Here is an 8429-nt window from a genome sequence, read left to right as displayed (position 1 = left end):
AGTGAACCAAAACATACCCAGGATCTAGTCTTTTTTTAGTTCTGTTGTTGTTGTTATTGTTTTTGTTGTTTTTCTTTTTCTATTCTGGACAAAATAACAAGATGGAGAAATTCACCCCAAAAGAGAGAATGGGAGGTAGTACTCCCAGCCAGGGATTTAATCAATACAAATGTAAGTTAACATGTCTGAACTAGAATTTAAACAATGATTATACAGATACTAGCTGAGCTTGGAAAAAAGCATAGAAGACACTAGAGAATCCCTTTACTATAGAGACAAAAGAACTAAAATCTAGCCAGGCACAAATTACAAGTGCTATTACTGAGATCCAGTCCTAAGTAGAGAGGCCACTAAAATGAGGAGATATCAAATAGAAAAGCAAATCAGTGGTATAGAAGATAAAATGGTAGAAAATAAGAAAGCTGAAAAGAAGAGGGAAAGAAAGCTATTAGATCATAATGGTAGACTTAGGGAGCTCAGCAAAGCAAAATAATATCCATATATAGGGGTCCTAGAAGATGAAGAACAAGGAAAAAGAGGCAGAAGGTTTATTCTAGCAAATTATAGCTGAAGTTCCCTAATTTGGGGAAGGACATAGACATTCGAGTCCAAGAGGCACAGAGAACTTACCTCAAAATCAACAAAATCAGGTCAGCACCTAAACATATTATAATGAAACTTGAGAATTACAAAGCTAAAGAGAAAATCCTGAAAGCAGCTCGGGACAAGAGGTCTTAACCTATGAGGGTAGACACATAAGGCTGGCAGCAGACCTGTCCACAGAGATCTGGCAGGCCAGAAAGGACGGAAATGATATATTCGACATGCTAACTGGGAAAAATATGCTGCCAAGAAGACTTTATCCAGTAAGGCTGTCATTCAGAATAGGAGAGATAATTTCCTAGACAAACAAAAACTAAAGGAATTTAGTTTACTGAACAAGCCAGGCAAGAAATTTTAAAAGGAGACCCTCTGAGTGGAGAGAGAGATGAAAAGTAACAAAGAACAGAAAGGAATGAGACAATCTACATGAACAGGGCCTTTACAGGTAACGCAATGTCACTAAATTCATACCTTTCAATAATTATTCCAAAAGCCAATGGACTAAATGCTCCAATCAAAAGATATAAGGTATCAGAATGGATTTAAAAAACAAGACCCATCAATATGCTGCTTACAAGGGACTCATTTTAGACCCAAAGACACCTCCAGATTGAAAGTGAGGGCATAGAGAACAATTTATCATGCTAATGGATGTCAAAAGAAAGCTGGAGTAGTTATCCTTACATCAATCAAACTAGATTTTAAACCAAAGAACATACATAGGAAATGAAGAAGGACACTATATCATAATAAAGATAAAAAAATTTAAAAAAAAACTAAAAAGCTGTAATCATCAAGACAGTATGGTACTGGCACAAAAACAGACACATATATCCATGGAACACAATAGATAACCCAGATATGGACCCTCAACTCTATAGTCAACTAATCTTCATCAAAGCAGAAAAAGAATATACAATGGAAAAATGACAGTCGCTTCAACAAATGGTTTTTGAGAAAACTGGATCACCATATGCAGAAGAATGAAGCCATTTTCTTACACTATACACAAAATAAACTCAAAATGGATGAATGTGAGACAGGTATCCATCAAAATCTTAGAAGAGAGCACAGGCAGCAACCTCTTTGACCTTGGCCACAACTTCTTGCTAAACACATTCCTAAGTGCAAGGGAAACAAAAGCAAAAACAAATTATTGGGATTTCATCAAGACCAAAAGCTTTGGCACAGCAAAGGAAACAGTCAACAAAACCAAAAGACAACTGACAGAATGGGAGAAGATATTTGCAAGTGACATATCAGATAAAGGGTTAGTATCCAAAATCTATAAAGAACTTATCAAACTGAACACCCAAAGAACAAATAATCCAATCAAGAAATGAGCAGAAGACATGAGTAGACATTTCTCCAAAGAAAACATACAAATGGCCAACAGACGCATGAACAAATGCTCAACATCACTCAGCATCAGGGAAATACAAATCAGAACCACAATAACATACCACCTAAAAGCAGTCATATTGGCTAAAATTAACAAGTCAGGAAACAACAAAAGTTGGTAAAGATGCAGAGAAAGGGAACCCTTTTACCCTGCTGGTAGGAATGCAAGCTGGTGCAGCCACTCTGGAAAACAGTGTGGAGGTTTCTCAAAAAGTTAAAAATAAAGCTACCTTATGACACAGGAATTGCACTACTAGGTTTTTACCGTGAAGATACAAATGTAGTGATCAGAAAGGGCACATGCAACCCAATGTTTATAAGAGCAATGTCCTTGGTAGCCAAACTATAGAAAGAACCCAGATGTCCATCAACCAATGAATGGATAAAGAAGAGGTGGTATGTGTATGTACATATGTATATACACATACACACAATGGAATATTATTTAGCCATCAAAAAATGAAATCTTACAATGATGTGGATAGAAGTGAAGGGTATTATGCTAAGCAAAATAAGTCAGTCAGAGATAGATAATTATATGATTTCACTCCTATGAGGAATTTAAGAAACAAATCAGAGGAGCATAGAGGAGGGGAGGGAAAAATAAAACAAGATGAAATCAGAGTGGGAGATAAGCCATAAGAGACTCTTAGCTATAGGAAACAAACTGGAGGCTGCTGGAGGGGAGGTGGATGGGGGAATGGGATAACTGGTGATGGGCATTAAAGTAATGTGATGTGCTGGGCATGATGTAATGGGCACTGGGTGTTTTATACAACTGATGAATCACTGAACTCTACCTCTGAAACTAATAATTTACTCTATGTTAATTATTTGAATTAAAGTTATATTAAATTTTTTAAAACATGAAATCTTGCTATGTACAATATGTGAGTAGAACAAGAGGGTATTATGCTAAGTGAAATAAGTTAGTCAGAGAAAGACAAATACCATATGAATTCAACTCATATGTGGAATTTAAGAAACAAAACAGATGAACATAGGGGAAGAGAAGGAAAAATGAAATAAGATGAAAACAGAGAGGGAGGCAAACCATGAAAGACTCCTAACTATAGGAAACAAACTGAGGGTTGCTGGAAGGGAGGTGGGGAGACAGAGTAATTGGGTGATGGACATTAAGGAGGGCACATGATGTAATGAGTACTGTGTGTTATATGCCACTGATGAATCACTAAATTCTACCTCTAAAACTAATAATACACTGTATGTTGACTAAATTGAATTTCGATTTAAAAAATTTTTAAGGAGTATTTCAAACCCATAGCGACCTTTTCATCACAAATTATATTGTGATAGTTCTTTCATAGATAAATCTTATGAGCTTGTTTTATTTGATTCTGACCCTGGGGAATGGATAAGATTTTGGAAACTGGAAAACCAAGAAATCAACATTAGATTATGGTAATTCCACTGGATTAATGACAACCCCAGAGTCAGACCACTCTTCTTCAGATAGTAACATTACCTCTCCCTTCAACCTCTACATAGCTTTGCTTGTGTATCATTTTCTTATTAATAATTCTATACTGAGCACTACCTGCTTGAGTGATGTTTCAGCATAAGAGGTAAGCCGAAAGAGGTGTCGCCTAAAGAGCTGACTGTCCCAGGTTAAAGCCTTCTAACTTCCTTACCTCTAATCTTGCCCCTTAAATCCCCTGCACAAGGCTGCTGGATGATCTATCCAAAAGGCATATCAGACCATATCATTTCCTTATACTCCCTTCAGTAGTGCTTCTTTAACATATTGAGTCTACACTGATTAAAATTTCATTCATGGTCTTTCATAACTTGGCTCTTCCTCCCTCTCCAGCTCCATGTTAACCACGCCCACATTTTCGCAATACTTAAATATGTGTTGATAATCTGCACACAACATAATCTTCTATACCTTTGTGCCCCAATCCTGTGAATCTGCTGAGTTTTCCTGGAGCCCCCTTTCTTGTAATTCTTGGTTAAATCCCGCTTATCCTTAAAGATTCTACTCCAGGGTATCATCTCCTCCAGGAATCCTTTTTCTGTTTCCCCCAAAATTCAAATTGTTCCTTGTTTCCAAAACATCCTGTACATCAAACTATTGTAGCTTCTTTCTCATTATATTAAAATTATAATCTAATGACCTGTATAACTGTGAGGGCAAAAATCTGACCTCTACTGTGAGTCCCTGGAATACCTCACTGGGTCTGGCATGAAGTAGTATTGCCACGAATGTTGACCACACTGAACTGAACCGAATTTCCCCTTTTATGCTCTCTGGAGCCCTCTATTTCCGTGCTGGAAAGAGATGGACATACTGGGTTTCTCCTTCACACTCACAGTGATGGCCCTTGCTTGTTTCCCCATATTGGGTTTGTGCCTCACTTCTTACAGATATAAGTGAGAAAAGGAAAAGTGGGCTGAGGATTTGCTCACAGTTATAAGTAAGGCTGAATATTTGTCACATGCCAGATTCTAGACCAGTGTTGCTGAAGTGCCTTTCTCCACAGTGCTTTACAGAAACCCATGGAGATAAGGACATCCCAGATTATTACAATGGTGCCAAGAAATTTGAGGAGAAAGAGATTTAATTGTTCAAGGGGTTTTGTAGACAATCTGGCAGAGACTAAGGAAGAATTCAAACTATCACTGGGGACTTCTGGGCACTAGTCCCAGTGGCATAAAGGCCTGTGATTGAAAGCAAGCACTAGTGTCATAAAGGCCTCCCATTGAAAGCAAGCACTGAAGTTTTCTTCCTTGTGTGTGGCGAGGGACCAGTTCCAAGCCAACACCTCCTCACAGAATGTCCTAAGACTCCAAGCATAATCAAATTTTGCTGAAGGTAATAAATGGATTCACCTGATCACACAGCCCCTTCCAGGCAGATGTGTCTCTTGATCACTTGGAACAACCAGGTCTAATTTTCCTTTCTGAGCTTCTGCAAGTGCAGAGAGTGATTTCCTTATTATCCTCATGTTGAAGGAGCTGCTATATGGAACCAGCTACATTCTTCCTGCTTAGGTTAGAAGTTGGGTTTGGTCTGAAGTCATCTCTCAGAGCCTGTAGAGTCTCAGAGAAACTGAAACTATAATCTTACCCTCACTCTACACGCTGCTCCAATTAGGGAAACACAGTGACAGGGTAAAGTGTTCTGGACCATGCTCTAGAAGATCCAAAATTTTTAAGTCCAGTTTTGCCAGTCACAGAGGTGTTGTTGTGCTCAGGCCCTTCATTGCTCTGGTCTAAAGCCCCCCAGTTGTTAAGCAGCAGGTGGCAATGTACTCTCACCCACTAACATCAGTGGGTTCCACCATCAGCTCTATAGGGATGATCCAATTTAATAAAGGCCAATGAATGGCCATTAATGGCACAGTGAGTTGTTTTCAACATTAAATCCTAAAAATAGAACACCACAGTTGGTTAAAATGCTGTCTGAAGACTACTCAGCAAAATACTACTTCTAAGTAGTTCATATAAGACTATGGGATGGTTGGGAATCTGGAACAGGGGTATAAAGTGCCTAATGGGCAGATCAAAGCAGGAGCTGTCAATTGATATGCAAGTATTTCAACATTTTATTAACCTAGTGCACACTGGCTGAATATCCATATCCAAACCTTATCTGAAATTTCACCAAAGGAAAAGTGATATGTCTGCTAGAACCATCAGGTTCTTGGTAATTCTATCAGAATTTGGAAAGTACACGCCAAAGGGGCATTGGGAGAGGAGGAAATTGGCAGAGGCGCCCACCCTCTATAAGTCAGACTGAAGAAAAACAGTAGTAAATTAGGGAAGCACCAATATGCCTGAGTCTGTCCTGTTCGTTCCCTGTCCTCCTCTTCACACACTTCTTTTGACTTATAGGAGTATACCAATATGGTCAAGCCCCTTCTCTTTTCATAATAAAGAGGAAAAAGCAGAACTAACAATTACCAAGAGCCCATGTTTTTTTTTTTAATTTGTCATTTCTCCATATGATAATCTTATAACAAAGTACATTTATTTTTATTTTACAGATAAATAAAACTAGATGCAGAGAAACTAGGTAATTTATCTAGTAACATGTAACTCACAAGTAGCAGAGCCTAGATGCCCATTCAAATCTAACAGAAGCCAAGATTTATGTTCTTTCCACTGTATCATATGGCCTCCTTCAATGGAACATTGTTAGAAAAGTTTTAGCGTTTGTAAAAAAGACCATCCTATCTCATTTATTTCCATTCGGATCACCTCATTAAATGTCTGAGCATGGACTCTATAGAGAGTGAATATTCTTTGAGTTTTTCTGTTGAATGAAACTTGGTTTCCACATGTCTCCACACCTGGAAGTCAAGCACTGGTATAGCACAGCCTTCATGTTTCTGGTGCAAAGTTTATGACTTCTTTATTATTTTACCTTTTTCATCCCTATTTGTCTTGAAAATCTTTTTTTCTTGGGTAAGTTGAAGATCCTGACAGATATTTCTAACAGAAGGCCAACCTGTGTGGCCAACAATAAGAGTAATCAATGGATAAGAATGTTAAATTTGGAGTCAGGTCACTTTGGTTCAAATCACAGCTCTTTTGATTGCATCTCCTCTCCCCAAGCATCAATTTCCTCAACTTTAAATTATGGATTAAAATATGCTTACCATAGATAAATACGGCAAGAGGAAAACTAGAATGAACACGAGGACTGTTGCATTAGAATTGAAGATAATATAAATAAAAAGTGGTATGTATGTATGGTGTGTGTGTTATATATGTGTGAGATATATATATATATATATGTATATATATATATATATATATATTTCTTAGTTCAGTCCACTGAGAGGGTCTGGACAAAGAGAACTCTAATAATAATGAGCACATCTAGAACCCAGATCTTGGCTTCTAAATACCAGTCTCCACCAAACAAAAGGAGAGAATCTTAAATAGTTGGCTGACCACAAATCTAGGACAGGGAAAGAAAAAGATAAGATAAGCCTGGGAAAAATATGTAGTGCCAGAAAGTAATAAAATGCTCAAAAAATAATAGAGACATGTCAAAAGAAAACAGGGACTAGCTGAACTTGGAAAATATAAACATCAAAATAAATAGTGATAAAAACAGATTAAGCCCCATTGAGTAAAATAGCAATTCATGATACATACATATGGAAAAGACAATGCCTTTCTCACAGTAGAATTCCAATAAATGTAGACAAAATAATAGAACTTTTAAGATCACCATTTAGTAACCATTCTATAATAATTCATGCAAAAAAAATCAATGGATGTGCAAGCTAGTGAATAAAAGTGAAATAAGAACAGTATTTTACATTGCCCCAAAGTGCATTTAACATTTCTCCACCCACAAAATACTTACTAATTGTGAAAAAGAAAAAAGTAACTTTAGAATGGAAAACTTGCAAGACACAACCTTAACAAGGGAGCAAAATTAATGCCACTAGTGATGAGACAAATCACCTGACAATAAGAACACAATTTCATTTCTATGATATTCTGACAAAAAAGGGGGTGGTTGGTTGGGGAGAATGCATCATCATGATCCAATCACGAAAAAAATTCAAACAAACTCAAATTGATTGATGTTCTACAAAATGACCCATACTCTTCAAAAAAATACCAGGGCCATGAAAATCAAGGAACAGTTGAAGAACTATTTCAGATTAAAAGAGATAAAGAACATGAAAACAATGTAATGCATGGTCTTATACTTTCTTCTGCTACAAATGACATTATTTGGGCATCTGGAGAATCTTGAACAGGGGCTCTGAGTGAAGGATAAATAAACACTCTTTCTACTACTTGAAGTTCTTCTTCTTCTGTAACTTAGAAATTATCTCAAAATTAAAAATTTATAAAATGACCCACCTCAGAGCATTAGGAAGATTAAAGGAGCACCTGTATAAAAACACTTAGCACAGTGCCAAATGCACAGTAACCCTCAACAATGGCAGCAAGAAAGAAAAGGAATGTTAACTTCCAATTCCAGAACACATACTAAATTTAAGTGAATAAGTATGTTTTGAACTCCATTCATAGCACTACGCTGAAACTAGAGAACACCTACTTAAGTGGAAGACTAGATCTAACCCTATCTAAGTTTATACACTGCTTAAGAAAATAGGACTTACAGGAGGTTTCAGAATATGCCAAAATGAAAGGCAATATTTAATTAAATGGGAGAATAATTGTAACAATATAATCACTACAGGCCACCAAGCCAGGAAACTGACTTGTGTCTTCTCTGCTATGTGCCAGGAAATCACTACTCATTTTATAACTTTCTCTCCTTGTATCCCCTTAAAGATGACATTCTTTGATTTTTTTTTTTTTAGATGAAGACTTTGAGGTCAGGGAAGTATGAAAACAAATTCTAAATTCCACTTGAGAACCTATGGCTTGAAAATGCAATAGAATGATTCAAAAGAGATTGTTTTGAC

This window comes from Neovison vison, chromosome 11, assembly GCF_020171115.1.
Source record: "Neovison vison isolate M4711 chromosome 11, ASM_NN_V1, whole genome shotgun sequence".
Taxonomy (NCBI): Eukaryota; Metazoa; Chordata; class Mammalia; order Carnivora; family Mustelidae; genus Neogale; species Neogale vison.
The sequence above is the reverse complement of the archived record's forward strand: the minus strand, read 5'-3'. Positions refer to the sequence as shown.